Source organism: Xenopus laevis, chromosome 6S (genome assembly GCF_017654675.1).
Source record: "Xenopus laevis strain J_2021 chromosome 6S, Xenopus_laevis_v10.1, whole genome shotgun sequence".
Lineage (NCBI taxonomy): Eukaryota > Metazoa > Chordata > Amphibia > Anura > Pipidae > Xenopus > Xenopus laevis.
In genome coordinates, this window is record NC_054382.1 from 94,535,435 (window position 1) to 94,553,214 (window position 17,780).

General features: G+C 38.1%; 1 protein-coding gene across 6 annotated transcripts in view; it reads left to right on the top strand.

The window, feature by feature from the left end:
* Window positions 1–17,780, top strand: part of LOC108695263 (GREB1-like protein) — a 78,031-nt gene that overhangs the window by 21,043 nt on the left and 39,208 nt on the right. For 2 of the 6 annotated variants that reach the window (XM_041567841.1, XM_041567845.1), the window contains exon 2: window positions 10,763–10,830. The exons of 1 other annotated variant lie outside the window; for it this stretch is intronic. The gene's annotated coding sequence lies outside the window, so the exon portion shown is untranslated. Of the gene's footprint in view, window positions 1–3,040; window positions 3,235–8,506; window positions 9,010–10,762; window positions 10,831–17,780 lie in introns of those variants that run through there. 3 more of the 6 variants (XM_041567842.1, XM_041567843.1, XM_041567844.1) reach the window with 3 other exon arrangements.

Consider the following 17,780-nt stretch of genomic DNA (forward strand, 5'->3'; position numbering starts at 1 on the left):
CAGGTTGGCAAAGTCAGAGTGTCAGAGAGTCAGGCTTAGGAACTTCAACTAACAATTATATACAAAAACAAACCTCTCAGCAAAAAATGATCAACATGACCTATAGGTAACATTTAATGTACATTCATATGCTAAAATTCATTTTTTAGTGTCAGTATCACTTTAAGTTAACAGTTGAATTCTCCTTTAAGAGCCAAAATTTCCGATTTTTTTTAAATCAGAATTTCGGCTCTGCTACACACACTAGCAATGCTGCCCCCCTACACCGGCTCCGATGCTTGAAATGATATGTGAGGTGTGGACAGCATCAGAAAGGCCACCTCAGGGAGGCAAGGACCCCCAAACGCCCCTGTTTACAACTTCCCTACTTGCCTGGTCTTCTCCAGTCTCATCATGAGACTGGCAGTGATCTTTATTGGCAACCATGATGCTAGGAAGTGGCAGGGTCTCGTCATACCTCCCACATTTTGGAAGGAAAAAGAGGGACAAAAATATTTTTTGCACGTAGTGCAGCGAATTGTTTAGACCACACCCTGTTCTGTGGTCACACCCCCTAATTACCACGTTCATTTTACAAAATTTGGCAGGTTATGAAAGTTTGAAAATTCTCCTTATCTAACCTGTTTTTTTGTGTCTCAAAATTGTTACAAAGTATCTTATTTGCACCTGTTAGATGTTCTGTGCTCGCTGCAGTGGCGTAACTAGATATTACTGGGCCCCACAGCAAATTATTTTTCAGGCCCCCAAAATGTTTAGAGGTTGACTTGTTTCTCCAATATTTATTGAAATTGTATATGAATTAGGGCCTCATGGGGCCCCTATACCTCCTGGGCCCCCCTGCGCCCCAGGGTCTGCTTCCTCTATAGTTACGCCCCTGGCTCGCTGCTAAAAGCCAATTAAGTTAGAAACTTTGTTTATTTTTCTGGCTGTTCAGTGCAGAGGGACTTTCCAGTACAAATGAGGGACTGCAGGTTGAGCTGTCAAAAGAGGGACAGTTGGGTGGTATGGTCTCGTGCTCTCAATATATTGTAGATTTTTAGACTTCTGCTACTAAAAAAGTGCTAAAACTGTATAATGTATTTTCCCCTCATGCTATTTATTGGGAGCGGCTTTTAGATCAAGCTGTGCTTCAGCCGACATGCCCATTCCTTGACCTTTGGAGAGGTGTATATTTCTCCCATCAGTGGCAGTTGTTGAGTAAATTCCTATTTTTACTGTGAAATGGCTAATGGTTGAGAATGGGTTACTTTAATTGACTTTGCTTAGTCTCCGGCTTAACAGCCCTTTCAGCTTTACTGATTTAGGGCAATTTTATTGGTGGCCCTTAATGTAATGATGATGGCTTCTTCATATGTCAGAATGAGTGCCTTCCCCCTTCTCTGCCTTTTTTTTCCTAGAGCTCATCAGCTATTTAGAGCTTATATTTATGGGCTTGTGCTAGTAATGGCATTCATTGGAATGTTACAGGCTTTTGTTTACTGGGAATGAACTTTGCATCCTTCGTCACTAACAAGCAGCGCTCGGCAGGTAGTCAGGACAGTATGCATGAGATTTAAGACATGACCCAACACCCTGGTGCCTAATTAGCCCAGAGTTGTTATTTGCAGAGAAAATAGACCCCATGGTAACAGGGAAGGTTATATTGCTGTTATGAACTGCCAAGGAAGGATAATCTAGGTCACTTCTGTTCAACTTTTATACATGTAGTGGGCTGATTATTTTTCATATGACATGTTTGAGAGCAAGATTATAGTAAATGAATGGTGTTGTACAAATATTATTAGGCCTGACTATGTTGTAGTCAAGGAAATGGTTGGGTTTTGTAAGACCTGTAAGCAGGACCCTCATCTTAAAGTGAGAGAAATAAATGCAACTTTCTGGAGTGGCAGTGGAAGCTGATCGAAGAGATTAATTATATTAAAATATGCATAGATAGATGCACAATTGAAATTTTTTTTTCCTACAAAAGTTTCATATTACAACCACTGTACTAAGTACAGAATTCTACTAGGGGAAGCTTTTCCAACTTGAAACCAGAATTAACATTTTTAGCTGGTGATAATGTTCTTTGGTACTGTGTAATAGCAATCTGCTTGCATCTTCGAGGGTTAATGGATGGTAAGAGATGTAGTCAGAGTTGGAAGCAATTTTGGGTATCTGGTTTCGGAGTTGCCAAAAATGTAACAACTCCAGCTCTGGTACCTAATATACTTAAAATACAAGCACTGAAAACAATCAAATCAGATTTAAGAGTTTCTATGAAGGAGAATATGGCAGAAGCAATTATGTTTTTAAGATCAATGCTTTAATTAATTTTGGATTATATTTAACAGCTATTCTACAACTGTATGTCAGGTTCAATTAATATATACGTTGTAGGTTTTCCAGTTCTTTTTGGTTAATGTAGTTTAACTTAAAAAAATGCCTGGTATGTTGTACACTTATCTTCTTTCAATCAACATGGAAAACATATTAGTATATTAAAGGAACAGCAACACCAAAAAATTAAAGCACTTTAACATATACAGTAATATACCGTTAGTATGGACTGGTAAAACGGGTGTGTTTCAGAAAGACTACTATAGTTTATATAAAAAAAAGCTGCTGTGTTGCCATGGGTGTTGCCATTCAAGCTGAAAAAAGGAGAAAACAGGTTACATAACAGATAAGCCCTGTTCAATACAATGATGTTTTATCAATTATCTGCTATGTAGACTTAGTAGTGCTATAGTAGGCTGCTACTACTATTCTTTAGTAGCAGCTACTTTTTGTGGCTACAAAATACCCTGCCATAGACAATACTGAGAGTTGCCTCAGCTAAAACATGCATAGTGACTTAGTAAAGCCAATTATCACTATTGTCTATTTTGTAGCCATGACAAGTAGCAGCTACTAGTAGTTCTATGTGTCTTACACCTTACTATTGTATTTGTAAATGCCATTGCAAGTTGCTTTGTGGCTGCAAGGCCTCACAACGTATGGGGTTTATAGAGATGCCAAAAAGGGCAACTAAACCACCACATCGCTTTTTTTTTTGCAGCCAAACAACAGCATCATTGTCTGTTTCGTTCACCCAGGTGGTGAGCTCCTAAAACAGGCCGCTTCAGTCATGGAAAAATCGTTAGATGCACGATCGTTGCCCACTAACCTCACAATAATTTGACGGATCTGTTGAATCACTCTAAAATTGGTCGTTTAGTAGAGAAAAGTCTTAACGTCTATGGTGAGCTTAAAGTAAGTGAATTTGGCAATTCTAACCTTAGTACAAGCAAAAGTGTGGTTGCAGTGTTGTATGAATTGGACAGATTGGTTTGTGGTTGGTTCAGGTTGTATGCAAGGGAAAAACATTGAGCATTCTGGGGTTGAATTCATAGAAGAGAGAAAATCAAAACACAATTGCTTAAGGCAAGAGCCAGAGAGGGCCAAAATCAGCCTGATGATTACACATATCTCAAGATAAATTGCCTAAACTACTACATAAGAAAACATAGTGCCTTAATTAAACCTTTATTTCTGTCCAAATTAAACCAACAAGCAAATCTGACTCCTGCAACCTTAAAGTTAAATCAGAATATGATCTGTTGTAATTAAAATGACTGAAACCTGGGTGAAGGGTTTATCACATTTTCTGACGTGCAAATGCTCTGATGAAGGTTAAAAAACTTTCCATTGTTTCTTATTGATGAATTTCCCTCGTCTAGAGAGTTTTTGTTACCTTTAATCTGCGTTGGGTTTACTCTTTTGTGTTTGGTCAGTCAGGCAATAAAGAACTTGCCATGTGGGTGTATGTTTTCTATATATATGTATGGATCTCCATTGTGTTTGGAGATGGCTAATTTAATTAATGCTATTTACATCTCCCCACAAAAATGAGCAAGGCTATAATAGAACCGTCAATTCTAGGTCATGTGTCAGTGTTCGCATAGCAGCAGCTAGTACCAACGACAAATGGCTGTTAGGGAAAATATTGAGTGTATTATATTGGCACTGTGTCAGGTCACTCTGACATTGCTATGACTCAACATATTATTTCTGTTCAAAAACACAATCTATTACTGGAGCAATTAAACCAGCCTTAGTAGAAACGTTATATCATTTATAAGGTAAGGTTCTTTCACGTGCAACCCCCCAGGCTGTTCTTTAATGGGGATTATGGGATTTGTAGTTCAGCAAAATATAGATGCCCAGAGTTTGGGAGTTGTTAGTGAGATTTATAGACTTTTTAAAAATGAAGGCAGATTTAACCTTTGAGTTTGTATACTGTTTACTGTAAAATAAAGCTTTACAGAGAAAGGCTTTACAAAGTAGGCTTCACAGTATGTTTTTGGGTCCTGTACCAGCCCAAGGCAACCACAGCCTTTTAGCAGGGAAGATCTGTGTCTCCAAATATGCCCCAGTAGCTCCCCATCTTCTTTTCTGCTGATTCACTACACATGCTCTGTGCTGCTGTTAGTTAACTGAACTGTACACAACTTTGACGGTCTGAATCATTACTGTTCTAGACATTCTGAAACTTTGGGCTGGTGCAGTTCAGTTTATTAAATACAGCATTTCTACCTATATTCATTTTTAGGATTTATTTTTCCTTTAAATTTAAAATATTTGGTTTTGACTATATTAAACAGACATGTTATTTTAGGTAAAATATGTTAAAGGAAAACTATATCCCCAAAATGAATATAGTTTATATCAAATTAAGTGGCATATTTAAGAAACGTATCAAACTGGAATATATATTTATGTAAACATCTCTTGCCTTGAACCACCATTTTGTGATGGTCTGTGTGCTGCCTCAGAGATCACCTGACCAGAAATACTGCCTGTTAATTGGCCCATGTGACTTAACAAGGATAGTTTGTTTGGTATATTTGTGTGCACCGTGAATCATTTTTAAAATGGCAGTTTTGTATTTATGATTACCCAATGGCACATACTACTAAAAAAGTATTTTATTTTTACTTAAAGGGATACTGTCATGGGAAAAAATTTTTTCAAAATGAATTAGTTAATAGTGTTGCTCCAGCAGAATTCTGCACTGAAATCCATTTCTCAAAAGAGCAAACACATTTTTTTATATTCAATTTTGAAATCTGACATGGGGCTAGACATATTGTCAATTTCCCAGCTGCCCCAAGTCATGTGACTTGTGCTCTGGTAAACTTCAATCACTCTTTACTGCTGTACTGCAAGTTGGAGTGATATCACCCCCTCCCTTCCCCCCCAGCAGCCAAACAAAAGAACAATGGGAAGCTAACCAGATAACAGCTCCCTAAAGGTGGCCATACATGGAGAGGTCCGCTCGTTTGGCGATGTTGCCAAACGAGCGGATCTCAATGCCCACCAGATCTCGATCGGGGAAGCCCGTCAGGGGCCCCCATACACGGGCCAATAAGCTGCCGACACGGTCTGTCGGCAGATTTTATCGGCCCGTGTATGGCCACCTTAACACAAGATAACAGCTGCTTGGTAGATCTAAGAACAACACTCAATAGTAAAAACCCATGTCTCACTGAGACACATTCAGTTACATTGAGAAAGAAAAACAGCAGCCTGCCAGAAAGCATTTCTCTCCTAAAGTGCAGGCACAAGTCACATGACCAGGGGCAGTTAGGAAATTGACAAAATGTCTAGCCCCATGTCAGATTTCAAAATTGAATATAAAAAAATCTGTTTGTTATTTTAAGAAATGGATTTCAGTGCAGAATTCTGCTGGAGTAGCACTATTAACTGATGTGTTTTGAAAAAAACATATTTTCCAATGACAGGATCCCTTTAAAAGTATATATTTTTATAGAGACCTACATTGTTAAAGCACTGCGTATCTTGACAGCGCTATATAAATAAATGATGATTGTTTGAGGGGTATAGTTTTCCTTTAAAGGGGAAACGTTTACCCTCATTTTTTTTCCCTTGAATTGTTAGCACATAGAAGTGAATAACTGCCAGCAAATGACACATTACTGCACAGTGATTGGTTCTCAGGCTAATATTGCCATAAGGTTTGCTAGTGGAACAGCTTTTAGCTTGCAGCTATGGGATTCTGGGCGTGATTCCATTACTCCCGAACATTTTTATGGAGTTAATATTTCCTACCTAAGTTTGGTGTTATGTTGTGATGTGGAAATTAATTTGGTATTTCGTCTTACCTGACTAGCTGGAAAGCTGCACATCAGGGATTCTGTGTGAACACTATACAGTGCAACAGGAGCTAAATCTTTAGTGGCTCAAAGACATTAAAAATGTTCTACTTTTGGAAATTTACTTGAAGCTGATTTTTTTAGTTTGGAATAACACATTATTATGTTTCACAATTCCCTTATATTTAATTCTTTATATACGGCATGCAAAATGATTCGTTGAGAAAACCCCAAAGTTCTCAAATTCTAGTATAAGTTCATGTAAGAATTTGTTCTGAAATATAATTTGTTAAAGGGAGTGTGTTTTCATTTACATTTAGACCTTCTATTACTGCATTTTCAAATGATATTTTAACCTTCTTAAAGGGGTTCAAACACTTTTTTCAGTTCAGTTTCAGATTGTTCACCAGAAATAAAAACTTTTTCCAATTACTTTCTATTTTCTGTTTGTGACCATTTTTCTAATAGTGAAGTGTAAAATTTCATTTTTCACCTTCTAAAGCCGCTCTGGGGGGGGGTCGCCGACTCTATAACTGTTCTAAATTGATACATTTAGATGATACGTTTCTTGTCATTGTCCCTGCTGTTTCATTAGGCAGCTGTTTTTATTGATACAAAAGTTGATAATATTCCACAGCTACTGGTGAGAAATTTATCAACTAAATGTATCAGTTAAATATAGCAAATTGTAACAGTTCAGATGCTCCTGGATGACAGAGCCGCCAGACTGAAACCCCGAATACAGGAACATTAAACTTTAAATTTCAATTTTGGGAAAACAGTAAAAAAATAAAAGCTGGAGAGCAATTGAAAAAAGTCTTTGTTTATGGTGAGCAATCTGAAGCCAACTCAACTGAAAGTGTTTGGAAGGTAAACAACCCCTTTAAAGTACACTCTTAGATGACCAAATAATAGTATAATAATTGGTGGTGTGAACCTCAATATATTAATAAAGAAAATGGTCATGGTGCTGTCTGCAGGGGTCCCCTGTAAAATCCACAAATAAAATAAATATTTTTTAGTTTATCTCCTAAGGGTCAGGGCACACGCTCAGATTTGGGGAGAGTAGTTGCCTGGCAACAAATCTCATTTTCTTTGGGGTGACTAATCTTCCCGAACTGCCTCCCGCTGGCTAGAATGTAAGTAACTAGCGGAAAGGCAGTTGGAGCACTTTGTTTTCCGAAGTTGTCTCAGGAGGAAAGTTCGGGCGACTTCGGAAAATGAAGTGCTCCATCCTGTCGGCTAGAATGTAAATCACCGGCGGGGTGGCACTCAAGGAGTGCTTCATTTTCGGGGAGTTCGGGGAGATTAGTTGCCCCAAAGAAGAGGAGATTTGTCACCAGTCAACTAATCTCCTTGAATCTGAGTGTGTGCCCTGAGGGGTCTGGCTACACGAGCAGATTCGGGGAGATTAGTCGTCCCAGTGACAAATGTCCTCTTAGGGGTGACAATCTCCCCAAACTGCCTTTCCCCTACCCTCCGTCGGCTAAAATGACAATCGACTGGGGGAAGGCACATGCGGCGCTTCGTTTTCCGAAGTCACGCGAAGTTTCCTCGTGAGGAATCTGCTCGTGTGGCCAGACCCTTAATGATCAAAGTCTGATTTAAGAATGTTGTGTGTCTGCTCCTTTGAGGCAACTGGGCAGATTGGTTTCTTGCAATAAGTCTATCCATCTATCTATCTGTCTGTCTATCTCACAGAAGTATTTAATTTGCCTTGGTGCTAAGGCAGCAATTGGAAGTTGAATATTTTTGTGTACTGAGGGAAGGTTTTTTTTACTTGCGTGTAAAGGTATACACGGGCCGATAAAGGTTGCCAACAGACCGAGTCGGCAGCTTATTGGCCTGTGTATGGGGCCCTCTGACGGGCTTCCCGAATCGATATCTGGCCGAAAGTTGGCCAAATGTTGATCGGACGGGACTAAAAATCCCGTCGGATCGCGGCCACATCTGTTCGTTGATGCGGTCCCGCAATCCGACCGCTCGTTAGCCATCATTAGGATCCGATCGCTTGGCCCTAGGGCCCATGATCGGATCAGCCCGATTATGCCCACCTCAAGGTTGGCATATCGGGGAGAGATGCGCTTGTTTTGGCGACATTGCCAAACTAGCGGATCTCTCCGTGTATGGCCACCTTAAGTTGACCTTCTCTGCAAATTGAGCTTGGTCACCAAATAAAGACTTATCTGCCCTTGATTTGTGGTCTCTGTCTTCTCTATTGTTTTCTTTCTGCCTTTGAAAGGTTTATGGTCCCAGTGTCAGTCAGTCAGGACAGCCCCCAATTAAAGCTACAGTTTTTGGATATGTTATCTGCTGTTCACTCTCCACAGCATGTTTAGTCTTAAGAGCATCTGTCACTCCAGGCATTGTAAGATGGATGGGTCTCCAGTAAACTGCTGCTGCTAGCAAATGGGGAGATGAGAAAGGACTTGATGATTGCTGGTATGGCCAGGGAACAGACAACAAGGCAATACTGTTAGAAAGCAAGAGAAGCCATGCAGCTGAGGAGAGAACAAAGATGGATGGCATATCATACTCTAACCCTGAAAAGCAAGGTTATCATGTGTCCTGTGATCTAGGGTGGTCCTTTCACAGGGCTCTTGGCCTTCTGCTTCGTATTTGGAATATGATTTCACCAAACAAGGAAGCTGATGGAGTTTTTAATGTACGCAATGAATTTGCGTCTGTTGGGATTTTCATGAAGGAATTTGGCTGTGTCTTGGAATTCTTTTTTTCACTCAAACCACTCAGTTGTTTGGTTTTTTTTTAACTCCAGTTTAAAGAGTTTGCAATGAAAATGTGTAATTAATAAATGAGTTCATGGCGATCCCAAGCTTTTCTGCAGATCACTAAACTAAGCATTATATTAAAGGTATGTTCATGGTGCTTATAAAGTTGAAGATGAGGATGGTATAGCAGGAAAAGGTAATACAAATATTGATATTAGCTTTGGAACAATCTAAACTGTGTTGGATGATCTGTACTTAGAATTGTCTAATGTGTAACTAATCTCTGTTTGCACCACAAATGCTGAAAGAGGATTGTAGAGATTTTTGTATCTTGGATCCAGTGCTGCACAAGGTTAATCTAATGCAAATAATCAAACTGTCAAGGATGTGATGTTATAATTCATAGATGAAAGGGGAACAGTGGGGGGGGGTGTTCAGCAAAATGATCTAGGGTTAAAAGGGTTTTTGATATGTTAATATTACTGTGTGACTTATAGTTTAGACCTGTATTTAAAACACATTTATATGTGTGATTTTGTATATATGTTTGTGTTTCTGTCCAGAGAAAGTTAGATTTGATCTGTGTTCTTTATTAATCATTAAAAATCCTTGCACAGTCTTAAAGTGTTATCAGCAGCAATAGAGTTTGACCTTGCCTGACCATCTGTGATTGTGAACAAGGCCACCCAATTCTGGGGATAAGATTCGTTTTAAGAGAGCACAACATATGGAACTGATAGTCCTTGCTACTCTTACATATGCAGCATCAGGGGGCATTTACATTTGTTCTTTACAGTTACTATTATTCTGTGTTTCTTGTTCTTTTTCAGTTGCAGTAATTGTGAGTGTTTGATTAAAGTACATAGTCAGATTCATCTTTGTGGATCTTCTTTTTTTTTAAAAATGGCTTTTCTAAATAATTTATGGTGAGGACCACCACTTTTGTATTAAATATTTAGATACATTTAACTGAATAGATGCTATATTATTGTTGTGGTCTGTAAATTTAGAACTTTCAACTGCTCAATCAAATGTTTAAAGTTGCGCACTGGGTACTGAGCACTGGCGAAGTTGCGCTAGCGAAAATACGCTCAGCAGTTTGAAGTTACGCTAGCGTTGGCTAATTTGCATACGGCGTGCAGTTAAAGTACAATGGCCGTATATGCTGCAACAAATACATTACACTACACAAGGCCAGGGAACCTTAATAAAATTATATAGAGGTGTTATATTGCCTTACACATGTGCCCACAGTTTAGTTTAGGAGCCATATGTTATCAAATGTAGGGGGAAGGAGGGTACCCCAAAAAATCTTTTTCAGCCTATCTCCCTGTTAAAAGGAAAAGACGCCAGTGTTTTTTGAGGAACTCCTATCTACTCTATTGCACTTCGCCTGGTCTGAGGTGGCGAAGGCAAGTCTGGCGAAAATCAAAAACTTTGTGAATTTGCATAGTAACTCTCTTTCGCCAGAGCGAAAATTTGCCTGGTGTTAGAGTGCGAAGTTGCGCCAGAGTCTATCTCCTTTGTGAAATTACGCCAGTGCCCTTTAGTAAATTTCCCCCCTGGACTTCATGATGCAGTGAAAACAAAATAGAAAAAAAAAAAAATAATAATAAAAAAATAAATACAGGGTATATATACGGTTTATATTTAATATATATATATATATATATATATATATATATAACGTTTACATATGTATATATACACACACACACACACACACACATATACACATACTTATATGCAAACGTTTTAAATGAATGATATGATGGGTCATAGAATATGTAGTTGGTCATTGGTCAGGTTGCACTTATTTATATATATACTGTATTGCACTTATTTATATACACGGAAGCACAAACTGCTAATCATACTTATGTTATTGCATTTCAGGGGTTTGATAGCAAATCGATGACAATCCACCCAATCATGTGTTTGATCCTGGCCAACTAAATAAAAGGGTGAGTGTTTACATGCTCCTTGCATGCTTTACTGTAAGCCATATTAAAACATTACCAGTCAATAAAATATAAAACATTAACGTTAGTGATGACCTATCTTGGCAAGTACTAAGCACAAATCAAGAATTTATCATGACAAATCTGTGATTAGGATTATAAATATAAGGACTAATTATTTTATATTTTTATTAGACTTTCTATTCAGGCCCTTTCCTGTTCATATTCCAGTCTCTCATTCAAATTGTTACACAGTTGCTAGAATAATTTGGACCCTAGCAACCAAATTGCTGAAATTGCAAACTGGAAAGCTGCTGAATAAAACAAACCACAAATAGTAAACAATGAAAACCAATTTCAAATTGTCTCAAAATATCACTCTCTACATCATAATAAAAGTTAATTTAAAGGGTGAACAACCCATTTAGTGCTTTTGAAGAATGTTTAAAAAAAAATTTCAGTATTCAAAATGGCATATTTTGTATTGCCAAACAGAGCCTCCTATATGCTGCCAGTCCACATAGCCAATTGTCACCCTTTTTTGGCACTTTTTTCATGCTTGTGTTGCTCCCCTTTTTACATTTGAATGTGAATCACAGGTTAAAAAGTTTGGGGGAACCTGGTCTACTGCATTAAAAGCACCTTCTGGACCAGCCTCACAGTTTGGGAACCTCTGCTTCATGTAGTATAAGAGAGTCAGATTTTTTAAACAGAATAAAATATGCCGGAGTAAGTAACTTTAGGAAATAATTAATTTGTAGCTACTAGCTACAAATTTACCATAGTAAAGTATTTTAATGAAATGCCACACGTAATGAAACGGGGAGGCACGTTTATTAAAGGTCGAATTTCAAATTCATGTGAGTTTTTTTAAACTCTATTAAATTCGAATATACTCAAAATTCAACTGGGTGTTATTTAATAAAAAGATCAAATATCTTAAACTCACAGGAATTTTATCGACTTGAAAACTTGAATAGAATTCAGCAAAATTCAATTTGCGTTTTCTCTCCGAAAAAAAACTTGAATGTCAGGAAGGCTATGTCCAAATTGGTCCCTGGACCTCTTCCATTGACTTATACATGACGTTGGCAGGTTTTAGGTGGCAAATAGTCGAATTTGAGTTCTTAAAGGTCCAGAGTGTGATAAATCTTGAAATTTAAATTCGAATTAAAACTCGAATTGCGTTTGGATTATTCACAGTTTGAATTTGAGAGTTTTGACCATAAAAAAATTTTGAAAATTTTAATTTCATATTTGACCCTTAATAAATCTGCCCCATAGTGTTTGAATAAAGCTTCTCTTGGACACAGGAGTCCTCTAATTTCCCAATAGAAGGCAAGCACTGCTGTTAATTTTACTAATACTTGCATATGGGATGACTGCAGGATAATACAATCGCTTAGTAATGTGACCTAGGCTGTATTTCTTATGGTGCCTGTAAAAGAATTTGGCGATACACAAGAATGCAGCCTGCGGCCAGGTTAGTTGTGTTTAGTGCAACTACTTTAACCATACATTTAAATTCCACTGATAAATTTCATTGGCCTGAATACAAAAGTAGTGCTTTTATGCTACTTCTGCTCACACTGAATATTAAATTGTTAAGGGGATAACCATGAGTGATTCTGTTTTGTTTGTGTGCAGCACCATATTTATTTTAAATCTTGAATTTATTCCTTGTGGCCTTCTTTAGGGCATTGACCACAAAACAAACAGCTTAAGGGCAGGGGCAAATGGGCAGATTCGGGGAGATTGTCGCCTAGCTACTAATCGCCTCTTCTTCGGAGCGACAATCTCCCCAAACTGCCTTCCCCCTGCCTGTTATGATGAGAAAATGCTAGCGCACTGGCTCTCACGGCACTTCGATTTCCGAAGTTGCCTCACGAGGAAACTTAGGGCGACTTTGGAAATCGAAGCGCCGCAAGTGCATTGCTGCAAGATTTTTCATTTAACTGGGGGAAGGCAGTTCAGGGAGATTCTTGCCCCTAAGAAGAGGCGATTAGCCGCCAGGCGACTATATCTCCCCTAATCTACCCGTGTGCCCCTGCCCTAAGAGAAGCACTTGTCTGTGACCTTGCAACAGTCCAAAATATATGCAGATTTTAAATGAGGAAAGTAATGGTACATACACTAGGATCCAAGAGCCTTCTTCAGTTTAACATAGTGGTAGGGAATCCCTTAATCATATTTAACACTCAGAAAGGCCAGTTGCTTTAGGCTTATTTCTGCTACTACTATATAGACTTCAGATCTGTATATACAGGTCTCATATATCTTGACCTGGTTGAATGAAAATCGTCATAGACATGCTCTAGGAACCACATTCTCTGCAAATGAGTTATAATTTTGCTTGTCCTTTTCATTGCTTAAGTGGAATTAAAGGAACAGTAACTCCAAAAATGAAAGTGTTTTAAAGGAACAACAGTATAATGTACCACTGGTAAAACTAGTGTATTTGTTTCAGAAATACTACTATAGTAGGAGGGAGAAAGAAAAAAGGAACAGGATACACATGTATAGATTCTTCAGAACTCATCTGTTATCTACTCTGTATCATGTGTTTAAATGGCTGCCCCCATGGCTACAAAGCAGTTTGTTTATATAAACTATAGTAGTGTTTCTGAAGCAAGCACACCAGTTTTACCAGTGCAGGGCAAATGTACATTATATTGTCATTCCTTTAAAACACTTAGATTTTTTGGTGTTTCTTTAAGTGAGTCAGGGACACACCGCATATGAATTAAATTATTCTTATGAGTGTTAGGGCAGAGACAGACGAGATGATTCAGGGAGATTTAGTTGCTCGGCAACAAATCGCCTCTTCTTCGGACGACTAATCTCCCCGAACTGCCTCCCCACCGGCTAGAAACTAAATCGACGATGGGATGGCACTCGGACTGCTTCGTTTTCAGAATTCACGACTAATCTCCCCGAATCTCCACGTGTCTCTCCCCTTACAGGTTGATAGTAATCATTTGCCTGATTTTGTATACACAATACCCCATTATTCTCCAACTGGCCTAAATACAGCTTTTAAAATGAACACTGACCTTGATTCACATTTCTTCTTGGATGTGTATTTCATTAGAACAGTCAGAGCTGTTAAATCCTAATATGTCTGTCTGTACAAATTAAGCTTTTCATATTCTTTTGTGATAAAAGTATGGCTCAGTCTGGACATCTGAATTCTGTATTTGTGTGTAACCGAGATCAGAGCAATGAGTTAAAAATGAGTATGGTAATAAATATTTCCATTGTAACTAGACAAAATACCTTCACCATGAGATTATGATGTTTGTGAATAATGGCTTTGGAGCTGAACACTTTGAACCTAAATGGACTGTATCTAAAGTAATATTTTGGGAACTCGGTGAAAACTTTCTATAACCTCGGACAGCTGCCAAGAACAAGACTTTAACCTTAGTTCTGATTTGCTGCACTGTGTGAAGTGATAAGGCATGGTGGGCATGAGTGGCTTTAGTAGGATATTGCTGACAGTTGGGGGCCCATTTACTTAGCTCGAGTGAAGGAATAGAGGAAAAATAGTTCGAATTTCGAATGTTTTTTTTGGCTACTTCGACCATCGAATGGGCTACTTCGACCTTCATCTACAACCTTCGACTACTACCTTCGACTTCGAATCGAACGATTCGAACTAAAAATCGATTGACTATTCGATAGTCAAAGTACGGTCTCTTTAAAAAAATCTTCGACCTCCTAGTTCGCCACCTAAAACCCACCGAGGCCGATGTTAGCCTATCGGGAAGGTCCCCATAGGCTTCCTAACAATTTTCTGATCAAAGGAATATCCTTCGATCGATGGATTAAAATCGTTCGTTTCGAAGGATTTAATCGTTCGATTCGAAGGATTTAATCGTTCGATTCTAAGGATTTAATCGTTCGATCGAAGGATTTAATTGATCGTAGGAATTGCGGTAAATCCTTCTACTTTGATATTCGATATCGAAGGATTTTACTTCGATGGTCGAATATCGAGGGTTAATTAACCCTCGATATTTGACCCTAGGTAAATGTGCCCCTTATAGTTTACTGTATGGATTGTTCTTTATAGTTTACTGTACTGTCTCCCATAGACTCCTTTATAATCAAATAATCCAAATCTTTAAAAATTGATTTCCTTTTCCTCTGTAATAATAAAGCAATACCTTGTACTTGATCCAAACTAAGATATAATTAATCCTTTTTGGAAGCAAAACCAGCCTATTGGGTTTATTTAATGTTTACGTGATTTTCTAGTAGACTTAAGGTATGAAGCCTGCATTTGATTGGTTCAATTTCATTTAAATATTATTGTGTGTTCAGAAGATGTACAGCCTATGATTAAGTGCCCACGTGGCACAAAACACATATGGCTACATCATTTGATATGTCTTTTGCAAAATAAAATATGGCTACCCCCAATGGTGACCAGATGAACCACATGCCATCACCCAACCCACTTGTTTGCTAGGTCCTCCTATGGACAGATAACCATAACTTGGGACAACTCTATGGTATTTTTTATGTTATATGTGTGATGTCTTTTCATATGTCTGTGTGGCGTTGCCATGAACAACCTTTCATAATGGACATTATTAAAAGCTCTACAGGACAGGGATCTCTTTCCTCCTATGTCTTTTTCACATTTAATCTCTGTACAGTTAGTTTTATTTGTTGAATATTTGTCTTCCCTGTTTGTTCTTTTCTCTACTGTAAAAATGTACAGCACTGCATATACCAGTCACATTGCATAAACGTACACATACAAAGCTATATAATACATACCTCCCAAAAGTCCTGTTTTACGTGGGACAGTCCCAATTTTGAAAGCTCAACCCGCAGTCCCGGGTTTGTTACTGAAATGTCCCGACTTTCTCTTTGATCACCTGCGCTGAACAGCCAGAAAAAGATACAAAGTTTCCAAAACTTAATTGGCCCAGAATAGATTCTCTGGGGCAGATTTAAAAAAATTTGCATTGCGAGCTAATTTTTGTGTACTTCAACTAGGGAATTGTCCAAATTCGATTCGAATTTGAAAAAAATTTGAGAAATCGAATCATGTACTGTCTCTTTAAAAATTAGACTTCAACCATTCGCCATCTTAAACCTGCCGAATTAGCCTATGGGGGACATCCTCGAACCCATTTGGAGTCAATTGGTGGACTTTGAAAAATCAAGTTTTTTTTGGAATTCAATCGAATGCGCTATTACTTTGATTCGTACGACTTTTTTAACTCAAATTCAACCCTTGATAAATCTGCCCCTTAGATACTTTTGTAACAATTTAAGATGAGCAAAGAAGTAATTGTAATTATTTAAGATAAGCCAGTCTCTTGGGAGAACTGAGACTTGCAGCTTAAAGGGCAATTCACCTGCATTAACAAAACTGTAATAACACATAAAAACCACAGAAATATGTTAAATTTTTCATAACCTGCCAAATTTTGTAACATGGACATGGTAATTAGGGGGTGTGGTCACAAAAATGGGCATGGTCAAAAAATTTTGCCGCACAATCTTTATGTTCCTCTTTCTATTTCCAAAATGTTAGGAGTTATTATAATATACTGTACTATGAAAGCGTAATAGCCTGTGTTGTATTTAAATATATGGAACTCTAATATTTGAGAGTCACATTCTTGAGTAAAGTTAAAATATGCAACAGTATATGAGATTTTTTTTTAATTTCCACTGCCGTGTGTCAGTAGGAAGTGGTACTGACATATTTTTTTTTTTATAAGGAAAGTGTTTTAGCCCCAATGTTGCCCACAACAATCACCTAGGTCAAGGAACAGCTGAGTGAGGTCAATAGGGAACCATGGGGGGTTATTTTCTTACTTGGTTAAAGGAGCATCCCAAGATTTTCTCACAAGTCCGCTCATAAAAAGGTTTTACAAGGGTAAACTCTGATTTATCTGAGTGCCAAATGTCAGGCAGTTGGCATTGTGTATTTGATAAAGACCTCTAAACCTTTTAACTTCAAACAAATTTCCAGGAATTTGGCAACACCGAGATTAAATAATAACTAAATGAAAATGCGTTGGACAGTGAAAGTTCACGTGAGTTTTTAGCTTCTACGGTTATACAATTTAGCACTTCTTAAATACCTTGAGTCATTTCACTCCCACAAAATGCTATCGCTTTACAAAGTTCTTTTGCAAATAATTCCTTGAAATAACAAAAGGCCATTCATTGCATAAAAGGATAGAGTGCAGATAATGACTTTTTGTCATTGCCATGTAGGGGACCATTATCATTGACTTATTTACATACCTGTAAGGGATTCCCCAGCTAAATAGGCTTGGGGGGGGCAGTTTAGAGCAGATGTTACTGTTATTGTGTTGTTCCTCCAAATCTTCATGGGTCTATTTTACATTAAATTATTGTTCTTCTTCTTTTAAAAAAACACACACAAAGTCCTCCTTTATGGTAAATACTTTTACGACATACATGCATATTGCTGCCTTGAGTCTTCGAATCGAACGATTCGAACTAAAAATCGTTCGACTATTCGACCATTCGATAGTCGAAGTACTGTCTCTTTAAAAAAAACTTCGACCCCCTACTTCGCCACCTAAAACCTACCGAACCTTAATGTTAGCCTATGGGGAAGGTCCCCAAAGGCTTTCTAGCCAATTTGTGATTGAAGGAAAATCGTTTGATCGATGGATTAAAATCCTTCGAATCGATACGATTCGAAGGATTTAATTGTTAGGAGCAATTATTCCTTCGATCGATCGAACGAATAGAGCTAAATCCTTCGACTTCGATATTCGAAGTTGAAGGATTTAACTCAGTGGCGTAACTAGATATTACTGCGCCCCACAGTGAATTATTTTTCAGGCCCCCAAAATGTTTAGAGGTTGACTTGTTTCTCCAATATTTATTGAAATTGTATATGAATTAGGGCCTCATGGGACCCCTATACCTTCTGGGCCCCCCTGCAGCCG